Source organism: Gallus gallus, chromosome 3, assembly GCF_016699485.2.
Source record: "Gallus gallus isolate bGalGal1 chromosome 3, bGalGal1.mat.broiler.GRCg7b, whole genome shotgun sequence".
Classification (NCBI taxonomy): Eukaryota; Metazoa; Chordata; class Aves; order Galliformes; family Phasianidae; genus Gallus; species Gallus gallus.
The window spans coordinates 9,213,504-9,228,623 of NC_052534.1; the positions used below are offsets into that span (position 1 = coordinate 9,213,504).

The following is a 15,120-nucleotide window of genomic DNA, read 5'->3' on the forward strand; positions in this document are numbered from 1 at the left end:
TAGTGCAGCAGATGGACACAGTAGGCTGGTAATCTGCAAATTGAGCTTGATTTCCAGGATTTTGAGGGCTGGGATATCTATTCTGGGTGAGATGCCCAAATCCAACCGTGACACCGGCCCTGCAGGAGTGATGCACCTCTAACAGAGGTTCCCATGGCATGTTTGGTGTAAATAGAGCATCAGATTTTATTGCCAGGAAACATCCTGGTGGTAGTGGGGGGAGTCTTTGAAACATGGAACTTTATGTGAACACTGAACAGTATTCAGGATAAATGCAGGTCGTTCAAGTGTGGATGTTTTTGTGGAAAGCCTTCTGGAAAGGTACAGTCTTCCCATGCATTTCTTCTCTATTTTTCACAGCCTCCATTACTTGCATACTTGCAATCTGGGGTTTGTTCCTGAGTTTATTCATGATACCTGTAAGCACAGAATCATTATGGTTGGAAAGACCGCTAAGATTATCTAGTTCAACAACCAACCCGCCCCCACCATGCCCACTGACCATGTCCCTCAGTGCTACATCTCCATGGTTCTTGGAAACCTCCAGAGGCAGTGACTCCACCACCTCCCTGATCTAAAGGCCTTCAACGTGAACACCTGATAGCCCATGAACAGGAGCTGAGGTTGAACTTGAGGTAGGATTGCTCTGTTCTGCTAGCCCTTCAGGGTGCTGGGTGGGCTGACTGACCATTGCTGGCGTTCCCTTTGGAAGCCACTTAGCTCTGGCTCTCGCACTGCTCCCAGCTGCACCTCTGCTAGGAGCCCTTAGGTCCAGTAGTTTTCACAAATATAAAACTGCTATTTTTGTTTCCAGTTCCTTTGGCAAGCATGAAGTTTTGAGAATAATGAGGGAGTGATGCTTATTAAACTGGATAATTTGTTTTGGTCAAAACTCTCTTAAGGGCAAGCTATTTTTAGAGCTTATCTGAGGCACGAGTTAACAGAGGTGTTTTGAAGCTTGCTCAGACAGCAGTATGGATTGTTTTACCAGCAAACGTGAAGGGCTTTGTTTTGTTCCTTGCAATCTGTGTTTAAATGCTCTACCGGTGTTCTTATGGATCGTATCTGTGATGAGACACGGGACGTCAGTATTCAGGGAAGCTACCAAGGGAAATGTATTCTGCACCACAGAAGCAGAATTGAGAGGGCTGGGGAGATGTGTCCTGCCCTTTTTCATGTTTACTGCCCAAAATAACTTTGTTTTTTATGTTACAGAATGTTGATTGTTTGTAGAATTTGCTAATAATGCAGTAGGTCATCTGTTTAAAAGTGTGAATGAATAAACCCAATCCAGATGCAAAATCAGCCCTAATTAATATAACAAACCCTTTGTCAGCAAATTCCACAGACCTCTACTTCCTAAATTTTTAAAAACAAATATCTAGATAGGCATAAATATATAGAGCTGAACAAAGGCTGCAGCTCTCAGGTCATACTAAGCTCATTTCGTGCGTACAGGAGGAGGAAGTCAAGAAGGCTGTGGCCAAGGGGAGGGCCAAGGCCCAGTAGAAGCCCTAGTAGGTTGCAGCCCAAAGGCTGTCCTCAAATGAACCTGTGGTTTTCTCTTCTCTTCCCTTACACACTCCTTAACCCATTTTGCTGAGATTGCCAGGCTTAATGGTTTGTGCTGAGCTGAATAGCAGCATATTGAAAGCTAGTGCATTGGGTGCTGCATTGATTATGGCATGGAGTGCCTCACTCTGTTAGTCGTTAACCTGCTAGATTGTCCAAGATCTACAAGTATTAACTGTACTCTTACAGTTTTGTATGTTTGTTTATTTTTGTTTTTTTGAGAAAAAAAAGTACTGGTTGTTAATCCAAGGTATAAGAAAAACAGGCCTTTGGAGCTTCACAACTTCTTGTTCATGAAGCCTTCAAATGGGAGTGAAGAGCATTGGAGCAAGGCACTATGCCTCAACTTAGGCGTTACACTGGCACTTCTTACTCTATAGAGAATATGCAAGTCTCAAATTAATCAAGATCCCTGGAAATAATAGTAGAAGTTTGTAACCTCAGGTTTGCATTTAGTTTATTTTTCTTCTTATTTTTTTTCTGCTTCTAATGAATTTGGAAACCACACATGGACTAGAGGTCTAATCTCAAAAGCGCACACTGTAAAAAACCCTATAAAGCAGGAGAAAACTCTTTGTAAGATCAGAACTTTTCTTCATGAAGTTTGATGCCCGCCACCAGGAGGGATGCCTTAAGAAAAACAGAAGTCAAATGTAAGTGGAAGGGATTTAAAATTCCTCCAGGCTTTTGGGGGCAGTTCTTGGATGCAATTTTTCATCCGTACGTTTGAGGATCAGAAAGATTCCTTGGCCTTAATCTATGGTCTTTCGTACCTCTTCACCTTCCTCCAAGATTTCAGATGCAAGGCCTGTTTTGCAGCTATGAAAATTAATCCATGCCTGAAGTTGTCCATTAGCTGCTGTTGTCAGCTTGTGTTGCCCCTCGCTGAACTGTGACTTAGGAACGAGTCCAGTCTTTGTCATCTGGTGAAGGCCATTGAGTTGTGCGGTTCCTTCTTGCTTCCTGAAGTTCCTAAAGGAGCTTGTGGCTTTTTTTCTTAATGGAAATTAATCTGATTTGATAGCTGCCATCATTAATGGATGATTAATGCATATAAAATTAATATAAAACTCACTCTGAAGGAAAAAAGTGAGTGTGGCAAAAACTTTTATGCTAGCATTCATTCATTGCCAATTGCAAATGGCATCTCTACTTTCTCATCAGCTCATCTCAAGCATTTAATGTTCTTTCTTTTACAGAGTGGGAACCACAGTAACGTTTTTGGAAGCTAGATTATAGTTCAGAGCAGATTGGTCGTGATGAAATCCGTTTACAGTCCCGTTTCCTCTGAAGCTTATGTAACAGGTTTGCAATCTTAGCCAAACTGTTCTCACACCAAATGCATTACAGAGTTATGTAATGGAGTGTGATGCTGTGCGTAAATTTTTTAAAGCAGGAGCTGGATAATCCATGACCAGAACAGCAAGGGCATTAGAATAGAATGGAAGATGACTGACTGCTAGTGGATTACTGAATTTCTGACTCTGAAACTCTAAAGGTTTGCCCTTTGGACTGACATCTGTTTCGAATAACTGAACTGGCTCAGGCATTAAATCCAAAGCTTAATGGGAATTTCCTTGTTGTTTTAGTTCCCAAATGATTGCTGTATTCACATTATCAAGATTGGGGTGTTTATTGTCTTCTGAAGCACGTATGAATACTGCAGAACATCAGATTCTGGGGATGAAGTTTATCCTTGATTACACAATTAAAATATGCCTGTGCCCTGCTCTTCCAATTACTGGGGTGCAGTGTATGTTTTTCTTAACTGTGCTTTTCCTAAGAGCTGCAGGCACTTGCCTTGAGCTTGTAGTGTTAATCGAGAGGAGCCTTCCAAGCAGCTGCTGAACCCTTTGGAGGTTTCACACACAGGTTGCTCCAAAGCAAAAGTGTGAGGTTGGTTTTCTTAGCTTTCTCTCATCTCTTGCAAGTGCTTTAGGGATTGCAGGATAAAACCCATTCCATTAGGCATGCCGATAACGTTTCTCTTCTCTAGCTACCCAACTGCTAATGGAAAGCAACAAGGGAAGATTAAGAGGAAGAAATAACTTTTTTTTCTTTTTCATTATAAGTGCTGTTCTTCTCTGTTTGGCTCTTCTTTCTGCTGTCATTGCTGTAATCCCACAGCTGTCGTGGTAGGAGTAAGTGCTACATTACAATGTAGAAAGTGTAGATGTTTTCCTGGTTTCCTAAGTATTTCAGAGAGAGCTCTGCATGGCTGAGAGATGGGGGGGGGGTTCTGGGGAGGAAAAGGGAAGAAATCTCAGATCTGAGTCAGTGCAAAACACATACCCGAGGCTTTCCTAAGGAAGGAGTAGTGTGAGCAGAATGGCAAGTGATGTTCATCACTTACAGTTCTGGGCAGGTGGGGAGGTGATGCGTTAATGAGAACATCTACGGGAGGGAAGCTTGCGGTATTGATGACGTGAAGTAGAGACCAAAGTGGTAAAGGGAAGCTGAATTCTTGCATGCAGCCTGGGAGGTGAAGTAGAGGAGAACCTGCAGAATACAGGTCTGGGTTGGGGTAAGAATGGGGAAGGATGGGAAAGAAGCACGAATCCATATGTTTGAACAAGCAGCTCAGCCGCTTAAGTGGTGTCAGGAACTCCTGGAGCATGGGAACGAATGAAGCAAGACAGAGTGGCTAAGTAAGTGCCCAAGGCAGTGCTTGCTCTCTTCCTTCATTTCTCCTCTTTCTGAGCTGGTTTTGTGATCTGAAGTGTTGCGTTTAATCCTCAACCAGCTACTCAGTTAAACTCAACTCTAGATTGCAAAGCAAAGTGTGATGTTTAAGTCAACAGAAAGAACAGTAAGCAGCTCTTCTGATGCTTCATTATGTATTTATAAGGTTTCTGGGCTTTTAACACAAGCATTAGAGCTGTTGCTCGCTGTTAGAAAATGTCAGCAATTGTGCGGTCATTACCTCAATGTAAAGATGTTACTGAGGTTGGTGTTTCAAATATGAGTCAAATCTACCATATTAAAATGATTGTTTGGGGGGCAGACTCTCTCTTCTGTGAAGAGGAGGTGCAAAACTCAGCTCTCTAGAGGGTGCTTATTTTCCCTCTTGTACAGCTGCAAATTGCATTTCCTGCTGCCAGGGGAAGTCCCAGAATACCTGCTCTGATCTATATGAAGACAAGCAATCAAGGAGAGAATCTGTGACCAGAGGAAAAGGTAGATCACAGACAAAGCTTAAGGGTCAGCCTAAGCTATTAGAAAGAAGGGGACAGACTCTTTAGTAGAGTCTGTTGTGACAGGACAAGGGGAAATGGTTTCAAACCAGAGATTTGGACTGGATATAAGGAAGAAACATTATACAGTAAGGGTGGTGAGGCACTGGCACAGGATACCCAGAGAGATGGTGAATGTCCCGTCCCTGGAGACATTCACAGTCAGGCTGGATGGGGCGCTGAGCGCTGTAGGTGTCCCTGGTCATTGCAAGGGTTTGGTCTGGATGGCCTTTACAGGTGCCTTCCAACTCAAATGATTCCATAAAATGGCAAATTAGGAAGTACATTTGGGGAAAATTATCCCATAGGCTGCACAGACCAGATTCCCTAACCCTCCTTGGAGGAATAAACCCAGTCTTTTCATTAAGTAAATTCAGACCTGCGTGAGCAGCTACGCTTCTTGCTGGCTTTGTTTGGGAGCTGTCAGCCATTGGTGTGTGTTTCTGTTTGCAGGAAGGTCTGTACAACAGAATGTCTCTACGATCAGCAAGGGATTGGGTGGGTAGTGATGTAAATGAAGCTCCAAATATATATGTTAAAGCTGCTTTGCTGGCCATTTTACCTAATAGCAATAAATCTCATTGAGCAGAGTGCATCAAATGTCACTGTGGATACAGCTGTTCTGAGACAGAAGGACTTCAGACAGGGCTCCTGGTACTCAACACCCACGTACCAGGGTGCTTTTGCTCCTGTGGTAGTTACACTGTAGTGGGTGAGGCTGTGGAGACCAGAACATAAATGCTGGCTCTTCGTTATAGTCAGATAAAAGGCTTATAGATGGAGTAAAGTATCATATTTTGTTGTTTAATGACAAGAAATGACCTCAGTTCTGTTTCTGGTAATACACTATCTCCTAAATGTTTTGTCTGGAAAAAGTCTTACCCTGGTTTTAAACACTAGATCTTTCCTAATTACAACTTATTTCTTTGTTTTTCCAAGTAAGTATTCCTCTCAAGCTATTATTTTTAGCTACTGGAGTCTCTTCTTGTTTTTAAAAAGAAAAGTATGTAGCTTGAGGTTGAATTCAATCAGGCCAGTAAATAAGAATTGTTTTTCAGTTTCCTTCCCTTCATCCTGTGTGTCAACAGCTTCTGAAGGGGGCCTACATTTTTATTGTCCTGTACTGATGAAAACGTCTCGAGTTATTATACCCATTACAAAGGTGAGCGATGGTCTAGATGGCCTTTATTGTCCTTATCTTGTTCATGAATGATTCAAAGAACAGTATCCAGTTCCTGGAAGCTCTAGGGCTTCATTTTTAACTTTGACTGATTGTTTACTTGAATAATAAGTGATGATAACTTCAGTGCGGTCCTGAGGCACCCAGATCATTAATGGCTCACCATAAGTTTAGCAAAAGTTAAAAATACACTTCCCCACAATTTTTAAAAGTCCACATCATTTTGCTCACAAAGAATATATCACTTACTGTAGGAATAAGTGGAGATGTTGCATTTGCTTAAAATTTCCTATTAATAACCATTTTAAGAAACACAGTCCCAGGCATCCAGAAGCAAGTAATAAAAAAGGAGTTGCACTGGAGGACTGGTCTATGTGGAAAATGAGCCTTTTATTATTCTGTCCCATGAAAGAGTGATGGACAGTGACCCTATAGCCTCTTCTGCACAAGGTGATAAACTGTACTGCACGTATACAGCTCCATGGTTTTCAGGTTCTTCTGCAGTGGTCACACTACATTTAGTCCCTCACAGGGTCACTGACTCTTTTGGAAGGATGTTGGAGATTTCATCACGTGCATTCTTCTGAATAGCCCTGGAGAGCCATTGGAGGAGGAAGGACTGTAATTCACCCTGGTTAGTTAACATGTAAGCGAGGTTTCCAGTAAGGGAAATCATTCATTGTTTCCCTCAAACAGCAGCCAGACAGATTAGTTCTCACCACTACTTCATTTCTCTCTCTTGAGAGGAAGTTCTGTAGAGCCTTGTGCTGCCTGAACTTCACATGCAGTCCCAATATCACTCAAGATTTGCAGCTGGGTCTCCTGTTAGTGGTGCAGGCTGCAAAGAATGATGTCTGCTCATCTCCCAGTCCTGCTTTCTATGCAATGGGGCACTGGGTGTCTCTAATCAAACAGATGGGACCGGGAGAGCTTATTGAGAACAGCCCTGCATAGAAGGACTTGGGGTCCTAGTGAAGGACGAGATGGACATGAGCCAGTAGTGTGTGCTTGTAACCCAGATGGCCAATGGTATCCTGGGCTGCATCAGCAGAGGGTTAACAGCAGAGTGAGGGAGGGGATTGTGCCCTTCTGCTCTGCCCTTGTGAGGCCCCATCTGGAGTACTGTGTCCACATCTGAAGCCCCCAGAAAAGAAGGATGTGGAGCTGTTATAGAACGGGTCTGGAGGGGGCCATGAAGATACTCAAAGGGCACCTGAGCATCACCTCTCCTATGAAGAAAGGCTGAGGGAGCTGGGTTTGTTCAGCCTGGAGAAGAGAAGGCTCTGAAAAGATTTCATTGTGATCTTCCAGTGTTTAAAAGGAGCTTATAATCAGGAGGGAGACCGACTTTTTAGATGGTCTGATACTGATAGGATAGAGAGAAATGGTTTTAAGCTAGAACAAGGTAGATTTTGGTTAGATGTTAGGGGGAAATGTTTCTCTCAGAGGGTGGCGAGGCCCTGGCACTGCTGCCCAGAGAGCTGTGGGTGCCCCATCCCTGAAGATACCCACAGCCAGGTTGGATGGACCTTGGGCAGCCTGAGCTGCTGGGGGGCAGCCCTGCCCATGGCAGGAGGTTGGAACTTGATGGGCTTCAAGGTTTCCTTTCAGCCCAAGCCATTCTGTGATTCAATGACATACAGGCCCTTAACTTCTCTTCCACATTCTGGCTCCTGAGGTGCTATGGAGCTCGTGGTCTATTGAAACGTGTCTCCTTTCTGTGTACTCTGTGCATGTCCTTTTGGAGCTCCTGAGTCTATCGATGTGTTGCGATTAAAATAGAAAAAGCGTAGCCAGCCCTTAGCTTCTATTCCCTTCATGGGCTTGTTTCCTGTCACTGTAATTTGAGCAGAGGTGAAGGTGCTCTACACACTGCAGCACTTACGTGCTATTTAAACCCATTCTTCCCCTGATCTTAAATACAATCATTATTTCCCCACTGTCCACGCTGTCTGCAAACCACATCAAGGCTGTTGTGGTCAAGCTGTCTGAGGCCTGGTTTACAAGGTGATATTTTTATTTCAGAAAGCTCTCCACCCATGTCCTGATCTTAGGACATCCTTCAGCTCTGTCCTCTTAAAGGCTGAGAGCTTTGGCATGGTTTGGATGAAGCTTGGAGGTTGTTTTGTGGCTGGAACAGAAATCTGTTCTTGCAGATAGCACTGGCGTGGTGGAAACTTGGGAGTGAAGGCAAGGAAACGTCTCCCTAGTGTTTGATGTCCTGCCACATGGAGCTGAACAGAACTCAGTGCCTGTATGAACAAATGTACAAAGGCATGTATAGACAAAGTGAGTACACACACAATGTTGCTCAGTCTTTGTTGGCTTTTGCTCTTAAGACACCTCAACATACAGACTAGACATCTTAAGTGCTGAGGAGGCCAGTGAGCTATGACAAGGGAGCAAGTTGCAGAAGACTACCTGGTGGCACGGTGAAATCTATGAAAGCCGAGGATGCAGCAGCCCCACGTCAGTGAAGTGCTCCTTGCTGGCACAAGGGTGGTCAGGCAGCATTTTGCTGACAGTTTGCTATTCCTCCTCCTGAAGAGTTCACCTCTCTCTGAACTTTCGTGTTTGCTTGGGGAGTTGTCATTTTTCTAAGTTGGATTCAAGACTGCTGAGTCAGAGTTTCCTCAGTTCCACTCAGGCAGTACTTTCTGTATACCAAGATAGCCCTGTCAGCATACCTGCCCAAGAGGAATTCAAAGGAAACTGTTGAACAGTTTGCCCTCTCTTCCATCCATCTTTTGCAGTGTGTGTGACACGATAAGCCCAGTAAGCCTACAGAAGAACAAGGCAAGTCTAAAGTTGTCTGCAACCGTTTTATCATTCAAAATTCATCAGTGTGCTAAAGTCAATACTAACCCCTTCAGAATAACAGAGCATTCAGCTGCATGTCAGAGGAGCTTCTTTCAGAAAGCATCTGTGGGATGTTTTTGGGCAGAGATGTAGCATCCTGGTTTTGTATGTGCCAAGGATGGGTCAGGTTGGTTCTGTTGCCTGTCCTCTGTCACTCCCAGGCCACGAGCTGGCAGGAGCACAGCCTGGTTCTTTGTGGAAGGTGGTACAGTGAGTGCTCGTGGTGCCCCGTGTCCTCCTGCCCCTGTTGTGCTGTCCCAATGGCAACAAACAAGCAAAAGCCATCACTGGTACTGCAGCAGTTCGAAGTGAGGAGCTGAGTTCTGTCATGTCAATATGAGGTATTTTATCAGTGCTTAATTACAGCCCTTTGTTGAGTGGCTGTGTACAAAAGTAACACCAACCCCGTTAAATGGGAAAGTTGATTTCTGATCCAGAGCACAATTTATTGGGGAACCAATTGGAGAAGAGAAAAACACCATCCTTGTCTCCTGCTTATTTTAGCAGCTCATTGTATCAAGAACACCCTATCAGCCATGCTGATATTTTAGAAAATATCACTGTAGTAAAACTTTCTTTACATGTTCACAGCTTGTTTCCAAACCTGCTAATTGGGCCTGTGGGGATGAAGGCAGTTCCAAAGGTAGAGCTGCTTCCCAGCATGCTTGATCTCACAGTAATCCTTTTATCCAAGGAAATTAAGGTATGTTTCTGCAGTGGCCAGTGGCACATTACCAAGTCTGCAGTAGATCAGAATTAATGCAATACAGCCCAACGTTTGCCGTGAATGTTCTTTCTTGGAGCTCTTTTAGCTATTCTTCCATCTCTGTTTTAAACTGATGAGCAAATTTAGCCCTCCTAGAAGTGAAACGCTGCATAACACAGGCAAGTTCACCAGCATTTGCCACACAGTCCTGTCAGTGCCCCTCTTTCTTCATCTGCAGTACTGCTGATGCATAGTCCTGCATTCTGCCCTAAAATGGCTTGGCAGGCTGCTGGAAGTTAATCAGTGTGGGTTCTGTGGTACGTGCAAACAACAGCTAACACGGGCTGAACCCAGCCTTGTAATTCATATTAGCCAAGATAAGCTCTCCAGTTTCCGGAGGGGAGGCAACAGTGCTGCTGAGAAGGAGTCATTTGGATCCTGTAAACCTCTCTGAGGTTTGAGCTGTGCAAGTTCACAGGAGATAGAAAAGGTTCGAGTGCTGAACAGTCACTGGAAATCCCCATTCAGTTTCCAGAGGTGAATCCCACGATAGCAAGCGAGAGGAGTGGTAGGGAATAAAGCTGGACAAAATAAAATAAGAAAGCAAGTCATTTAAACCATAAACAGGTATTTTTCTTACTACAGCACACTGATGATCTGCAAAGTTTGTTTCTGTTCATGTCTTTTGGTGAAGAGTACAGCAGACAGAGCAGCAATCAGCACAAACCTATAGGCTTGCAAGTTTGGAAGGAGAAGAACCACACTTGAGGACACTGGCCCACTCAGATGTTATATTACATATCCACTTGAGTGCAGCTGCCTAAAAACAGGCACCAGCGCTCACTAGTGCACATCCTCCTCTTCTTCCTATTTCCTTACAGAAGGAGTGACTTTAGATTTTGTATTACAGCTCTCAGAGAAACGGGGAGGATGTGGGATGCGTCCTTTTCCTTGCAGCCCTGAAGCAAGAGCGATGACCTTACGTCTGCCAGGGGAACTGCTTGCAAACTGAGGTTCTGTTGATGCAGGAGAACAAGGCTGCGGTGTTACGGATTTTCTGCCAGTGAGAAATGTGTGTGCCACGGCCCCTCAGCTGTGTGCTGATGTCCAAACCACGAGTGCTGGCTGAAAAGTAAGACTGCTGCTGTGGATAAAGAAAAGAGAGAATTCTGCTCTGCATCAAAGGCGCAGAGGGCTCAATGAGTCATTCATATCATCTCCATTTTCTTCTGCAGAGCTGGGTATGTGCTTTTATAACACACAGCCCTCTCCTTCCCTTTTTTTGCAGGGAGAAAAGAGAGAAATAGCCAATTAAATATCTGGCATGGAGGAGCTGTAGCCTTTCTTTGTGTGGGAGTACCTCCGATTCCCACATGCTTATTTTTACATTCGGTTTCCATATGCTGAGTGGTTCACACATTAATTGTTAAATGGCTGCTCTGCAATTCAGTTATGGAAATGATTCCTGCTTCTGCACCACTCGCCCTTGGGTTGAGAAAGAGAGGTCAACCAAAATTAGATAACTTTCCTCTGAATCTTTTCTCTATCTAAAAAAAGATGGTTCAACGTAATGCCTGTCAAGGAGGCTATGAAGTGCTGGGCATCAGAACAGTCCTTGTGGCAGGGCTGGTTTTGTGAGTGTGTTGAGACCCAGTGTCCTGAGCTCTCCTGAGGAGTCCTTCAGAAAGATGCAGCAACGGGCGCTGCTATGACTGTAATGCAGGCTTCATATTTTAGCCCTGCCTGCATCCTCTTCCTAGGGATGAACGTGGAAATCGCAGCATCAATAAAGCAGAGTTGTAATATTAGCTGAGCAAAGGGAGCTGTGTGGGCAGAGCCTTGGGCTGCTTGACTTCAGTGGGATTCTGTGCAGGCACAAGTGTCCTCCCACGCTGAGCTCTGCGGGGCTGGAGCTGCAGCTTCAGCTTTCATTGTGAGCCTTTGCTTTTCTTCTCACACAGGGAAAGAAAAGAGGAGTTGAGCATCATGCAGCAAATATTAGCAAGCACATACTCTGTGTTTAAAAGGAAAAAAAGGAAAGCAAATGGTAAGTCTGCAGCTTCTGCACTTTTTCAGCTCTGCTCTGTCAGTATTGCCTTCCCCGCACACGATGCCACTGTTTCAGAGCACTGGAACCAAAGGTCACTGAAGCAGTGCTGATTCCCACTAACCTTACTGGGCTTTGTGCTGTACTGAGCAGGGGCTGCTGTTGCAGTGATAGATCTGAGTGTAGGTCTGTCCCACTGAATATGGGGCTGCCCTGCTTCTCGGGGCAGGCTTCTCCTGCTGAACTAAAAGAGAGCACTTTGCATCCTAAAAGTAATCAGGAAAAGGGAGAGTGGTTATCAAAAATGAAATAAAACCACTCTTTTTCCACTTTGGCTTATTTTTCCCTTGTAAGTTCATGCAAGAGAAGCCATCGTCATCATTTCGGACCCACCGAGTATTCATGTTTGCAGTGGTGAGAGAACTCCTGAGTAGTCCCTCTTGTCCCCATAAATCTACTTTCAGACCATTGGAAAGAGTGCAGATAGATGTCCTGAAAGCGCCAAAAACGAACACAAAAGCCTCTTTGGCCTAAGTATATTGTTGTGCTATGTATTTTAAGAAGGATCACAAAAAACCCAGCGGAACGCATGCCCAACTGCAAGCCTGGTTTCAAGCCCGTGGTAAGGCTGTTTTTGTGCTTTCAGATGAGCCCTTCTGCCCTAATTAGAGTGATGGCTCACTCTCCATTTAGTGGCCCATTTGTGTGTCATTCTGGGTCTGTGTGACTCAGCGTGCTGTGACTGAGGCTCCGTGTTTTGTCAGGCTGTGATGCTGCTGCCACTGCTGTGTGAACCAGCATCTGCTGGGCCAGCCTTCGTGTTCTTCCCCTCTAGGTAGCCATGTACCCTGGAGGAAACTAATGCCTGGCATCACCGTGTTGCTATAAACACAGCGGGGATGAATGTGAGTAAAGAGGCGCTTGAAAAAAATAGCTTTCCTCATGAAAAACATTATTTCTTTGACACGGATGTATGTGTGGTAGCCAAGTCAGGCCAATCCCCAAGGTACAGGTACAGGAATCCAGCTGGGATGGGACTTCTGGGGACACAGCTCCTTGCTGCTCAGGGAACAAAGGCATTGCGTGGCCTTAAGTAACCATTTGTCAAATGTGCAAGAGAGGACATCTAGGTTAGATGTTAGGAAGAGATTCTTTACCCAGAGGGTGGTGAGGCCCTGGCACTGCTGCCCAGAGCTGTGGGTGCCCCATCCCTGGAGGTGCCCAAGGCCAGGTTGGATGGGCCCTGGGCAGCCTGAGCTGGTGGGGGGCAGCCCTGCCCATGGCAGGGGTTGGGGCTGGGGGGGCTTCAGGGTCCCCTCAAACCCAAACCATCCTACGATGCTATGATTTTTCTTTGAGTTCTGTGTTTTTAAGTGTTTCATCACCGTGTTCTGCACTTCCCTCATCTGTTCTTCTATTTCAGCAGAGCCAGGTACCTCTTAGACTACAGTGCCAGCATGCATGACTCAGAAGGGGACAGAAAGGAAGGTGTTCAACACATCTTGTTCCAAAATGCTCATTCCAGCAGGAGTCAGCATCGTCTGGTGTCCTGCAAAATACGGCCACTTGAGCCATCTGAGACTGTTCAATTCCAGTCAGCTTTTATTTTCAATGTAATACTTTTAGGGAAGACATGAATGGGTAGTTGAGGCCTTTATGTAATATGGATAAACCAAAACATTAAAGAGCTGTGAGGGAACGGGAGAGATCTGGTTTGGGGGATGCTACCAACCTGGTAATTATGCAGGCTGGTTGTGCTCTTAGGGTCCTCTTAAAGGTTAACTCCTTTACTGAGCTTCTGACTGTATTCTTTGATAATGCGGGTATTTCTAAATGCAGATTACTTAAATTGTGTGTATGTAGTTTATATGAAGGTAACTCTCACTGCTCAGTCCTGTTTTCCTTCTCTTTTTCTGAGAATGATACTCTTCAGTCGCAATTAAGTGAGATGACAAAACCTTAAGGATGTACTTGGAGCTTAAACACACATAAAGAAAGATGTAGATGGATATTTCAGTTTTATGATCAGGTTTAAAACGAAGAAAAAAAAATCAAAAATACAGTGCAAGAAAACAAGTGCAGATAGAAGAAGAATATAGATCAGCCCAGAAGGACAGTGATCCTGAGTGAGGAGGGACATTTACCCCTGAAGGTCCCCTACAGGGCGCTTCCCAAGGAAAGCACATAACCTTGCAGTGGTGCCACTGAGAGCTGTGTTGTTAGAGGAGGGCTGACCCAGCAGAGCTCACACGCACTGCGATGGAGCTCTCTGTTCTTTGGTACCCCTGTGAGCGCTGGCGGTGGGAGAGCTCCCAGGTGGGGCAGCTGGGATGAGCTGCAGGGAAATGGCTTTGGGAAGTAAGACGAGAGGCCGATGCTCTGCCAGAAACAGAGCGTATTTCTGTAGTTTTTAAATACGTGTATTGATTCAAATGTCACCGTGATACAAAGGGAATTTAATAAGGCTTTATTTTTAGAGCTGTCTCTAACGCTTCTCTGTACAATTTGGTGAAACTTATGGATGTTGCTATATTGCTTTTCCTTTTAAAACCTCTTAAGCCCTGCCAGGTACCTGTAAGTATGCTCTAGGGCATTCAGATGGAGAAAGGTGAATACCAATGTTAAACATAAAATTCATTATGTTTTCCTTTAGGATTTCATCTTATGACAGGCACTGGAATCGCATACGATCCCTGAAAGCTCTTTTCCAATGGAGGAACAACGTGAGACTCCAAGAGTTCTCAGTCTAATTCACACTTTTCAGATGACTGGGGACTGGCAGCCATGTTTGTTACAGAATGAACGTGATTCCACGTAAAGCTTTTATGCACCATCCAGCCTGGACGTGGCTCTGGGCAGCCTGGTCTGGTGGTTGGCGACCCTGCACGTGGCAGGGGGGCTGAAACTCGATGATCATTGTGGTCCTTTTCAACCCAGGCCATTCTGTGATTCTATGATTCTATGATCTCCTAAATGGGAGTTAGACTAGGGACTTCAAAATTACCACAAACTCTCCCTAAATGCTCTGTAGGCATTTTTAAGCTTGCCTAACGAGATTTGTGTAAAGAAGAGTTAGAAGACAAATGTAGTTCTTAACTGGGGATTTTGACTCTTTGTTTGCCTTCTCTTCTGCATAATATCTGGGCTGGAGACCCTCCCAGGACTGTATACCAGTGTTACCAGGAAGTGTCAGTGGACTCAGGAGGTGTGGTAATTTATTCTGTGTGCTGTTGCACCTGTTTATCTCAAGCCAAGTCAAGCAGCAGGAGAACGCCCTGTTGAAGGTTGACCATCCCACGCTTATTGTTGCAGGCCTTGAAAGAGCCTTGAGTTCAGCTCTGCTTTCAAAGATGCTTTGATTTGGCAAAATCAGAGAACAGTAGTGCCATGCTTTATGTCACAGTAGTGTTGGTAGTTTGGTTTAGATACAGGAGCGTGTCCTCATTTCTGCACCAGGAATTAGATCATAATGCTTTCTGTCTTGAGAAAACAACAGTGATGGCAGTGCTTATAGCTGTTTTTC

The 15,120-nt window shown here is 44.7% G+C and overlaps 1 protein-coding gene across 4 annotated transcripts in view; it reads left to right on the forward strand.

Moving 5' to 3' along the window:
* Positions 1-15,120, forward strand: part of COMMD1 (copper metabolism domain containing 1) — a 66,468-nt gene that overhangs the window by 43,004 nt on the left and 8,344 nt on the right. Inside the window, exons 4-5 of one of the 4 annotated variants that reach the window (XR_005859069.2) lie at positions 11,512-11,597; positions 12,433-12,502. The exons of 1 other annotated variant lie outside the window; for it this stretch is intronic. The gene's annotated coding sequence lies outside the window, so the exon portion shown is untranslated. Of the gene's footprint in view, positions 1-10,460; positions 10,792-11,511; positions 11,598-12,432; positions 12,503-15,120 lie in introns of those variants that run through there. 2 more of the 4 variants (XR_005859067.2, XR_005859068.2) reach the window with 2 other exon arrangements.